Source organism: Rhinatrema bivittatum, chromosome 5, assembly GCF_901001135.1.
Source record: "Rhinatrema bivittatum chromosome 5, aRhiBiv1.1, whole genome shotgun sequence".
In the NCBI taxonomy this organism is placed as follows: domain Eukaryota; kingdom Metazoa; phylum Chordata; class Amphibia; order Gymnophiona; family Rhinatrematidae; genus Rhinatrema; species Rhinatrema bivittatum.
Genome location: NC_042619.1, coordinates 48,772,214 through 48,784,721, shown reverse-complemented (window position 1 = coordinate 48,784,721; position 12,508 = coordinate 48,772,214).

Here is a 12,508-nt window from a genome sequence, read left to right as displayed (position 1 = left end):
GGTGGGAAAGAAGAATTGGATTCAAAGACAACCACTGTGAGCCCTGACTTTTTTTCAGTCTGGGGTACTGATGTGCAGACATAAGGGAAAAAACACAAGACTGCTTCTTCGGCCAAGTCCGTAAGAAAAGCACATTAAGCAATTCTGTCTGCATTTTCAAGAAGGCTCATCACCCAATAAAATCCTTAAGAGAAACATGGGGGTAACCTGCACAGCAAGGCAGATACTACCATAAGCTTTTTGGGCAGACTGGATGCACCATTATTATGTTACAGAGAGAATCGAGGGTCTGTGCAGTCATCTATTTAGTGGTGAAAGACTGTGTGGTTTACAAAGCAATTACCAGGTATTGGTTGAAATTGCATTTGATTTTCCCCAACCCCAAAAGGGACATAGGTCTGATATTAAACTAATTTTCCTTATAGTGATCCCCCCTTCTTCAACTGGCTCGATAAACTGGAGTAGGGTAGGGACTAAATATGAATAAATAAAAATTATGTTGTTATTGGTGATCAGGGAGGATCGAGGCTGGGCCCCAGGAGAACAGGGGCTGGGTAGGAAGGGGAAGGCTGGAAGGCCCCGATATATTTCTTTTTTTTTTTTGGGGGGGGGAGGGGGGTTAAAGGGATTTATTTTAATTGTTCCTCGAGGGAAAAAGTGATTGTTCCTCAAGGGAAAAAGTGATTTCTCCAAAACAACAAAAAATGAACCTTGGATGTTTTCAAAAGGGCATCTAAGAAATTTCATATACAGAAAGTAAAGGAGATGAATATCTAATTACACTGGATGTGTCTGCTACTGAAAGTCTCATTTTATGATAGTCTGGCTCTGGATATCTCCCTCTTCCTGCCCAGTTCTTCCCTACTTTATCTTTATGTTGCATTTACTCCCAAAATGCTCCCTCATATTCAGTTTCTGGCTCTTATAAAAACATGATGCTTTTTGTTGCTGGATCTGGAAGGCCATGACGAGTGGGCTTGTGAGGGTTCAGATCGATTGACGAGAGAGGCATACCATGTTGTTTATATAGTCCCCTTCATCTCTATGAAATTTGTTGATCTTTGACTATTTGATCTTGTTCTTAAAGTTTCTCAGGGTCTATAGGCCCAGTGCTGATTTGTTTTTTCACCCTTATACATTTTCCAAATAGCAAATTTCAGGCTAGCTTCAGGACAATGGGGTATAGATGAAATGGAAGATGCATACTACGCTCACATTCTTCAGCTTCTTCACTGTCTCTCTCCAGTACGTTCCCTTTTTTTTTTTTCAATATAATCTAAAAAGAAGTTTGACATAAGTACTCCTAGCTCCTAGAGGTGAAATGAACCTAGTCTTCCATCAGTTAGTTTGCTTACATATGGAACTTTAGGAATTAATTGGAGCTTTGTTTTAGGAAGTATGAGGTTAATATTTAACTGCTATTCAGTTGATCAAGTTAACTGGATAAACATATCAGGCTACCTTGGCGTAGCCTATACCTGATTATCTAATAGTTAGCTGGATAGGTTTATCTAGCTTACATTAAATCTGCTGAATATCAACCTCACAGATTAAGACAGAAGATTAGGACCACAAAAATAATCTAGTTTGACTATTTTTCCTTCCTTCTACAATACTGTACATGTCACTCAATCTTTGACCTTACGCTTACTTTCCTACTATCTTCTGCGCTTCTCCCATGCTTTCTGTTGTGCTTGGGGGTGGACCCTTGTCCTGGGGCAGAGATGGAATGCCTCCTGAAAGGGAACAGGAGGTAACTGCCCCCAGGGGGCGGAGCACTGGAGGAGGCAGAGGCTGAGAAGAGCTTCACCACTGGAAGCTCGAGGTCGGGAGGAGGAGCCCGTAGGGACCCGGACCACTTGCACTTAGGAGGGCCTCGCAGGGTCTCCTAGGAGAGTGAAAGTCCGGCGTGTCCACGGAGACAGGGGGAGCACGATCGGGTTCAAGGATGGCAACTGGTTGGAGCAGAGGGAACGAGAACAGAGTTGGTGATGACAAGACGATTAACAGAGCCAGAATCTGGAGACAAGGTCAGGCAGGCGAAAGGTCAATGTCCAGAGGTCAGTCCAAGAATGGTCAGGCAAAGTGAGGTCAGAGGCAGGCTGAGGTCTTGAGGCTTGTGGCAGGCAGGCAGGCAGGTCAGGAACAGTCTGAGGTCTTAAGGCAGGCAGCAGGCAGGCCAGGAACAGGCTGTGGTCTTTGAGGCACGTGGCAGGCAGGCAGGTCAGGTCAGGAACAGGCTATGGTCTTGGAGGCAGGCGGCAGGCAAGTCAGGAGCAAGCTGAGGTCAGTACCAGTAAGACAGTCTGAGGGTACTACCTGAGTAGACAGACAGACCAACACAGGAACAAGCAGGAACTGGAACTAGGATGCAGGAATGAGTCAGGAACAGAACTGGAACAGAAGGATCCTGGAACAAGACTAGGACAAGTAGGAACAAGTACAAATGCAGAGGCAATCTCAGAACAAACCGACCCGATTGCCAAGGCAAGGAAGTGAAGACAGGAACTTCCTTATATCGGGGGATCAATCAGGGCGCGCCGCGGAGCTGGGACCCACCATTGGCCCTAAATGAGTCTGGGCAGTCCGCGCGCACGCACGTATGGGCGTGGCTAAGATGGCCGAGGACGCAGAGCCTCAGCATGAGGCCTGGCGCGCAGTGGAAGGCCTGGCGACTGCCGCCGCAGGACGCCGGGGCCTGGCAGGACTGACAACTACTGCAAGGGAGGTCATCCCAGGACCCGCTGTGAGACCATGAAGGTGAGCAGCACGGGACGGCCGTGGGCAGGGCGCATTACACTTTCTTGATTTCCTCTACAACTTTATTGAAAAGCTGCTTCATGCATACACTACCCTTTCTGGGAAGGACTATTTTACTACTGCTTATCTGTACTACAATACCTAAATGTAATAGCTTTAAAGTACCAGAAAAGTAGAATCTAAATAAAATTAAATAAATAAATATAATACATTTCTATATTTCTACTAGGCATGTGCAGCGCTGTACAAATGCACATAAAATACATTCCCTGCTCTGAATTTATTTATACTTTACTAGGATCTTAGAATATCAGCAATCAAATCATGAGAGAGCACAGGACAGAAAAAACTTGTCATAAATTGTCTTACCTCGTTAATTAAATTTATGATTGGATCCAGTCTTTCCGTTTAATAATTCAGTCTTAAATGGCCTATCCTAAAACAAACGAGCATTGCATGGGAAATCAGGGACTGCATACAGAGTAGTTAATATATAATGCGGCAATTGTATTAAGGGATTCAGGTGACATCGTGATGAACAACCTGAGCAAATTATATTCATCTAATAGTCCACAGCTTCAATACAACCATCAACATAATTTACCTTCATCTCTAACTAATCGAACTTCGAATCAGGAACAGCAATGGCAATCTGCAGCCAATCAATTTATCCATCTTTTTATGGTCCCAGAAGAACCTGATAGCAAATGAAAACCTACTGTAGAAATTAAAGATTATTCTAGATCCTGCCTGAAGCATCTGTCTAGTATGTGTGCTTATTTAACATCTTGAAACATTTTGTAACTAGTTGAATCTCAGTTTTATATTTTCCAGTGCTCGTTATTCTACTGGAAAAAAGCACTGGAGGTTCTTAAAGAAGCAGTATGTTCTTTATAAGCAAGGGAAAAATAACCTGGATTTCATTGCATTTTGCTTGGGAAATCCATTTGAGTCCGGAAAACCACGTTTGCTGTAAGGGTCACGCACCACAGAACAATTGTACTCCATGGGGCCACTGCCTGCACTTATATAAAATGATCCGTCCTAGCACGACTTCTATTTGGAGGTATTTATATCAGCTCTTCAGTCTTGCCACTGCCAGCGTATGATGCAACGATTCCAAGGAAATCATTTTTCTTTTTCAATGCAGGACAACAAAGGGCAAGATATAAAGCAGAAGAAATGAAGCATACTGCTTGAGAAGAGGCTATTTTTCATTCTTTATATACAGAGCAGTCAATTAAAACAGATTCTTCACATCCAATCTCGAACTGCACACGTACATGGTGCAGAAAAGCTTCAGAATTTTACACGCTCAATGATAATGAGTTGCTTTGAATGAGAAGGAATGTTTTTGCACAAGAATAAAAATGTTTGTGCCAGTAATAATCTCAGTTTACCATTAAGGGGGCAATTTTATAATTATTATCCGCATTGATTCAAAGTCCATGGGTATATTTTACTCATGGATTTTGCACCAATTTTGAAAGTGAAAGCATGCACATACTTTCACTTTAAAAAGTTATCTCAGGGAGCCCACTTGCGCCACATTTACACCTGTGAAGTTGTGAGGGTAATTTCCTTGAGAAAACAGTGCTTTCAAAAATTCAAACCTATATGTGTGTAAGTGCAAAGGCTCCCCAACCCTTCCTCTGGGAGCATCTCTTCTCGCTGCGAGTAAAGTTATGTGGGTAGTGGCATTACATATGCAAATTTACCTGCTCATAGGGAGGTCAATTATCCTAAAACTCTTTTTTGCTTTACCAATTGAAATGACTTTAACAATTACCCTTGCCATGATTTGAGGCAGCCCACCAGCAATAAGTTATTTAAGAAGAATGCAGAACTCAGGATGAATCTTTCAGGAAGGCCAGCCCCTGAGATAACCATCTCAAATATCTAATGCAATGGAGCTGGGTCTGTGTCTCAGGCCAGAACACTGGCCATAGGGGCCTAGGTTACCATGCCGCAGAGGTGGTGTGCCAAGGCCTTGGGAGAGAGGAAAGTGGCTACTGGTACTTCGTTGGTCACTGTTGACCGTGGGGAAGCAATAAGGGTAAGCCTCAGCAAAGCCCATGAATTGGTAAAGGTTCCCCAGAGATACCAAATCGTTCCATTCTATGCTGGAGGATAATATGCCTCTTTCTTTTAGTTACAAAGGCCAATGCTGCGTATGCTCCTTTGTCTGTGCTGGCAGACCCTAGATTCCTCCTCCTCCTCCTTTTTCTGTTATATTTTATCTGTCAAATTGTAACTCGCCTAGAATGGGAAATAGGCGAGAAATAAATATTTCAATTAAATAAAAGAGGAAAAGAAAAAAAATATTAATGCAATAACTAAACATAAAAGAGGAGATTTTCAACCAACTAAAAATCATAGAATGGCATAACGCAGACACGGAGAAGGTTTCATTCTCACAAAAAGAATTTTATTGTCTGAGATGCACTTAAGAGTTACATCTTTCACTTTTTATATAAAGCAGTTTAGTGACTATTCTATTTGTGGGTCAAAGGCTTTGTAAGCAGTATGAGGGTGTTTTGAAACCTGTCTGAAACTGTGCACTTCTTTCCCCTTCCCCCCACACCTATCGGGACAGGAAGTGCTACAGACTGTCACCTCCTATGCCTATGCAATCCGAATAATTCAGAAAAGACCATGGGGTTTATCCACAGAATCACTTTTATTTGTTAGAGTTTTCAGTTTTAGCAGTAAGAAGAAAATAAACAATACATATCTCTAAAGTCCTTACTGCTTAGCACAGGGTTATACTGGGTAAGGCTCTGCATCACTAGTGAATTCAAACATATCAGAGGCTTTAACTTGCTTTGGATATTTTAATTAATGTAGCTAACTAGCCCCCCCAACTTTAGGGGATTACCTTCTGTTTCACCCTGGAGCAGCCTCTGGCTGGAGGTCTCAGAGACAGTCGTAGGTAAACAGAGCTTGTGTTCTTGGTCCCTGTCTGACTGGGCTGAGGAGGCTTGTCTGAGCTCTGGGGCAGGGAAGCCAGCTTCAGCACAGGCAGCCAAGTAACAGCAAAGGAGGGCTCACTCTTATGTGCAGACGTTTTGGAGAGAGTCTCTGGCGGGAGGTCATGATGACAATCTTGGAAGAAGATAGCTGGCACTTTTGGTCCTTGTTGCTGGCTGGGCTTCGATCTGAGCAACCAGGAATAGGCAAGAATTTCTTATGTGCAGGCATCTTGTCTTGGACACGGGAGCTCTCCCTTCACAGTTGGGAGGGGCAATGGTGATGTCTCAGACATCATCAGGTGTAAATGGTCTTTCTTTCCATTGCCCTTTGCATAGTTGTTTTTCATCTCCAGGTAGACTTGAGTTGTTTGCACTTCTCTGCCTTGTCCCTGTCCTTATTTGTGGAAAGAAGCTTATAGCCCTTAAATCAAAGAGGCAGATCAGATAACCTGGGTAGTACTGTTGTGCTGGTCAAGGTTCCTCATCTTGTTTTTCTGTGCAGTCTCTGTATTCCTTTGCTGGGACACTAATCAGTGTCCATGGAAGTTAGAGTTCATATTTTGTTGCATACAGTGGTAAAAGTTCTGATATCTCCTACAGCTTTGTATTAATATTTCTTGAATTTACCATTAATTATGTTGATTTAACGTACATATATTTAATAGAATCCAACTTAAGATCTACTGCAAATGAAACTGAGTGACTGATAGTTTGGAGCTGAAATGGTTAAGAGTGAATCGAGTACCAGGCATTACTAAGCATTAGCCTGGCATTCCATATTCAGTCCTGATCAATAGTACCTCTTCTATTCCAATAATCACAAGTGGTGAGGCCACATTGGTCTTACTCCATTACTCCAAAAACAAAATCACAATCCTGTTTCCATTGGGTACGCAGGGAGGAGGGGGCCAGAAGTGGTGTGGGGGCCGAGAGGCATATTTGGGGGGGGGGGGGGGGGGACGACAGGAATTCAGTTGTTTCATTTTAGTTGCACTAAAAAAAAATATGAAACAATGGAAACAAAACAATTTTGTGTCATTCATTTTAGGAACAACACATAAACAAATAAAACATATTTCTTATGCTATTTAAAAATGAATGCACATTAGTGCCCAGGCCTTTAAGGTGCTTGAACCAATAGCATCTTTCTTTTTTTCTAAGTTTTACATTTTGCACACTTTGCTCCCATATGTATTCCAATCTTGTGTGAAACAGGGTGCTGACTATAGTTTTTTGTTTTGTTTTCAGACTTTTTAGCTTTCCATGACAGTAGTTCATCATGCGCTCTATCTTTTGAAGGCATTGCCTTTCTAAATAAAGATAAATAGGAAGCTTTCTATATGTGTATTGCTGCCGCTTCCTCTCCTATTATTTTGTATAGCGCAGGTGTCCCAGAGGCTATTTAAATGAAGCATATAACATCTACATTGTTTTCATTACATTGGCTCCCTGTAGCCTGGTACATTAGATTTAAAGTTTTGATTATAGTCCATAAATCATTGCACAATAATGGCTTTTCCAGCATAGTGTCGACATTAAAATCTTATACTCCCTCCCGCATATTGAGGTCATTGGGATAAAATCTGCTGGAGATTCCTTCACTTCAGTCTTTACATCTTATCAAAACCAAACATTCATAGTAGCTGGTTCATCCTTATGGAACATTTTATTGCATTTTCTAATGGCTGAAGTAATTGTTAAATCCTTCTGAAAACATCTCAAGTCCTTTTCATTTATTCAAGTATTAGAGAGCTCAGTAGTATCATCTGATTAGTCCACCATTGCTTGTAATTAAGGCAGGCCTACCTTTCTGACTTTAGTGGAGATTGCAGTATTGTGCTCTTATGAACTGATGATATTTGTTTGTATTTGAGTTTTATTGTTTTGATTTTTATTATTTATTATGAATATTTTCTCTGTAACTCAACCAGAACAATGGGTGGGTGAGTAATAGGTGATTTAAAATAAATAACTAATTAATAAATAACCATACAAATAAAGTGTGAGCAAGCAGTTTTACCCATAGAATGTGCTGACATCATGCTGTGATCATGCTCTGTGCACAATGTCTGCCATATCCCAGATGTTGTTGAGGTCAGCAGAATGACTTTGCTTGTCCAAAAAAGCATATTATAATGATGTTGATAAAATATTACAAGACAGAGACCTGGGGCAGGCCTAAAAATCTGTATATCAGAGTTCCCCAGCTGTGGAAGGGCTCTTGACCAGGGACAGATTTACCAACAAGCAGAACAAGCCTGTGGGCGTCCCTTCCAGTGAGACAGTCTGCCTGTGTGAGTCACTTTGTATTAAATAGGTAGTCAGAGAAAAGCAGGCAAAAAAAAAAGAAGTTTGTGTGTTTTGTATTAGATAGGTAATCAGAAAGGCAGGCAAAAAACATAAGTTTATGTGTTTCTATTTCCCCAACCCTCCCACCCTTCTCCCACCTATCCCTAGCACATCATTTCATTTATAGGCAGGTGACACTTTCACACTAAAAAAAAAAAAATTAATAAAAAAATAAAAAAATTAATCAGCCTTTTAACTTAAATTCAGAAATTCCCCATGCCTTATCAAGAGTTTAATCATTACCTTGTAGGTCACTACTAGATATATAAGGGCGGATTTTAAAAGCCCTGCTCGCGTAAATCCGGGCAGGGCCTTGCGCGCTGGCGCGCCTATTTTCCATAGGCCTGCCGGCGCACGCAGAGCCCCGGGACTCGCGTAAGTCCCGGGGTTTTTTGTCGGGGGCGTGTCGGGGTCAGGGCCGATCGATGCGGCGTTTTGGGAGCGGGGCGCAGCGTTTTGGGGGCGGGCCTGGGGGCATGGTTTCGTTCCCTCCGAGGCCGCTCTGATTTCAGAGCGGCCTCGGAGGGAACGGAGGCAGGCTGCGCGGCTCGGCGCGCGCCAGCTGCCCAAAATCGGCAGCCTTGTGCGCGCTGATCCTGGATTTTAGCAGATACGCACAGCTACGCGCGTATCTACTAAAATCCAGCGTACTTTTGTTTGCGCCTGGAGCGCGAACAAAAGTACGCGAACGCGCCGTTTTTAAAAATCTACCCCATAGGGAATGCACTAATACTTTTAAAGGACCCTTATTGTATGCAGTCTATAGAAGGGATGTGCAATCGTTTTTCCTGAATTAGGCAATTTCAATGAAATTGCCTAATTCAGAATGGTTTGGGAGAATTGAAAAACGATTTAATTTTTTCAGAAATTTTGGAAAAAATTCATTTTCGGGTTAGCGCACTCTAACCCGAAAATTGGGCCCCCGAAAAAACAAACAAACCCCGAACCTCGGAAAAAATGAAATTCTTGCGGGAGGCCCCGAAACGAAGCCCAACACGATAAAGGAACCGGAAGCACATCTCTATCCTATAGCAACCTAAAAATTAACTAGGAACTGAACAAATTTAAGATGAAGGCAGCAGTTCAGCAGCAGGAGGGGGGCCTCCCAGTCTTCTGCATCGAGTGTCACATGTATGATTTTTTATCCACCATTGAGAAATTGTACATGTGCATCTGATGCAAAGAGCTCCTCAGAAAACGAGTCTGATCTCTGGAAGCTAGAGTGGCAGACCTGGAGGAGATGAGGCAGACAGAGAGGGATATAGACGAGACCTTCGGGGACATCGTAGGCAAGTCCTAACTCCAGTCTGGCAGCCCTGATGCTGCCTTGGCGGAGGAAGGTCTCATGATTGGAGAGAATCAACCTGATGCAGCAGGAAATGATCCTGTAGCAAGGACCTGCTCTCCAGGTGGTGCATTGTCCTCTCACACTGAGGATATGTCTCCCAGGGCTACTGCCCAGGAGGGAAGGGTTAGGTCGGACGTCATAGTTGGTGATTCAATTATTAGGAATGTAGACAACTGGGTGGCTGGTGGGCATGAGGATCTCTGGTAAAATACCTACCTGGTGCGAAGGGAGAAGACCTCACACGTCACCTAGATTGGATTTTAGACAGTGCTGAGAGGGGCTGGCTGATGTGGTACATGTGGGAACCTACAACATAGGAAAATGTAGGAGGAAGGTTCTGGAAGCCAAATTTAGGCTCTTAAGAAGAAAGATGAAATCCAGAACCTTCAGGGTAGTGTTCTCTGAAATGCTCCCTGTTCCACGCGCAGGTCTCCAGAGGCAGGCAGAGCTCCGGAGTCTCAATGCATGAAAGAGACGATGGTGCAAGGAAGAGGGATTTGATTTTGTAAGGAACTGGGGAACTTTTTGAGGAAGAAGGGGGATTCTTTTCTGAAGGGATGGGCTCCACCTTAACCATGGTGGAACTAGACTTCTGGTACTAACTTTTAGAAAGGAGATAGAGCAGCTTTTAAACTAAATCAAAGGGGAAAGCCGACAGTCACTCAGCAGCGCATGGTTCAGAGGGAGGTATCTTTGAAGGATAGTAATGAAGCATTAGGGCATCCCAACAGAGAGGTTCCAATAATAAGAAAAGTAGTCCAAGTGCTATAATTAAAAACTCACCTGAGCTAAAAGATTCCAATTTATCTGTCAACTGAAAAGCAGAATGTTAATACAAACAAAAAGCACACTTTGAAATGTTTGTATGCTAATGCCAGAAGTCTAAGAAGTAAGATGGGAGAATTAGAATGTATAGCAGTGAATGATGACATAGACTTAATTGGCATCTCAGAGACATGGTGGAAAGAGGATAACCAATGGGATAGTGCTATACCGGGGTACAAATTATATCGCAATGACAGAGAGGAGCACTCGGGAGGAGGTGTGGCGCTTTATGTCCGGGATGGCATAGAGTCCAACAGGATAAAGATCCTGCATGAGACTAAATGCACAATTGAATCTTTATGGGTAGAAATCCCTTGTGTGTTGTAAAAAAGTGTAGTGATAGGAGTAAACTACTTGACCATGATGGTGAGTCGGACAGTGAAATGCTATGAGAAATTATGGAAGCTAACCAAATTGGTAGTGCAGTCCTAATGAGAGATTTCAATTACCCCAATATTAACTGGGTAAGTGAAATATCAGGACATGTTAGAGAGATAAAGTTCCTGGATGAATAAATGACAGTTTAATGGAGCAATTAGTTGAGGAACTGACAAGAGAGGGAGCAATTTTAGATCTCTCAGTGGAGTGCATGATTTGGTGAGAGAGGTAATGGGGGAGGGGCCCCTTGGCAATAGTGATCATAATATGATCAAATTTGAATTAATGACTGCAAGGGGGACAGTAAGTAAATCCATGACCGTAGCACTAAATTTTCAAAAGGAAAACTTTGATAAAATGAGAAAAATGGTTAAAAAAGATTGAAAGGTGAGCTACAAAGGTAAAAAGTGTGTAATAGGCTTAGACATTGTTAAAAAATACCATCCTAGAAGCACAGTCCTTATGTATTCCTCGCATTAAGAAAGGTAGAAGGAAGGTCAAATGATTACCAGCATGGCTAAAAAGTGCGTTGAAAGAGGCTATTTTAGCCAAAAGATCTTCAATCAAAAAATTGGAAGATGGATCCATCAGAAGAAAACAGGATTAAGCATAAGCATTGGCAAGTTAAATGTAAGACATTGATAAGACAGGGTAAGAGAAAATTTGAAAAGAAATTGGCCATAGAGGCAAAATCTCACAATAAAAATGTTTTAAAATATATCTGAAGCAGAAAGCCTGTGAGGGAGTCATTTGGACCATTGGATGATCAGGGGGTTAAAGGTGTACTTAGAGAAGATTAGACCATTGCAGAAAGATTAAACAATTTCTTTGCTTCGGTGTTTACTGAAGAGGATGTTGGGGAGATACCGGTTCCAGAAATGGTTTTCAAGGGTGATGATTCAGATGAATTGAACCAAATCATAGTGAACCTCGAAGATGTGGTAGTCCAGATTGACAAACTGAAGAGTAGTAGATTGCCTGGATTGGATGGCATACACCCTAGGGTTCTGAAGAACTAAAAAATGAAATTTCAGACCTATTTCAATTAATTTGTAACCTATCATTAAAATTATCCATTGTACTTGAAGGCTGTAAGATGGCCAATGTAACCCTGATATTTAAAAAGGGTTCCAGGGGTGACCTGGGAAACTATAGACTGGTGAGTTTGATTTTTGAGTGCCGGGAAAAATAGTGGAAACTGTTATAAAGAATAAAATCACAAAACATTTAGATAGACATGGTTTAATGGGACATAGCCAGCATGGATTTACCTAAGGGAAATCTTGCCTCAAATGTCTCCTACATTTTTTTGAAGGGGTGAACAAATATGTGGTCAAAGGTGAACCAATAGATGTGGTATATTTGGATTTGCAGAAGGCATTCAACCAAGTCCTGCATGAGAGGCTTCTAAGAAAACTAAAAAATCATGGGATAGGAGGTGATGTCCTTTTGTGGATTGCAAGCTGTTTAAAAGACAGGAAACAGAGAGTAGGATTAAATGGCCTGTTTTCACAGTGGACAAAGGTAAACAGTGTAGTGCCTCAGGGATATGTACTTGGACCAGTGCTTTTTAATATATTTATATAAATGATCTGGAAAGGGGTATGACGACTCGAGTGATGTGATCAAATTTGTGGATGACACAAAATTATGCAGATTAGTTAAATCTCAAGCGGATTGTGATAAATTGCAGGAGGACCTTGCGAGACTGGAAGATTGGATCTCCAAATGGCAGATGAAATTTAATGTGGACAAGTGCAAAGTGATGCATATAAGAAAAAATAGCCCTTGTCGTAGTTACACAATGTTAGGTTCTATCTTAGGAGTTACCACCCAGGAAAGAGATCTAGGCTAAGAAAATTAGGGGTGTTCAGTT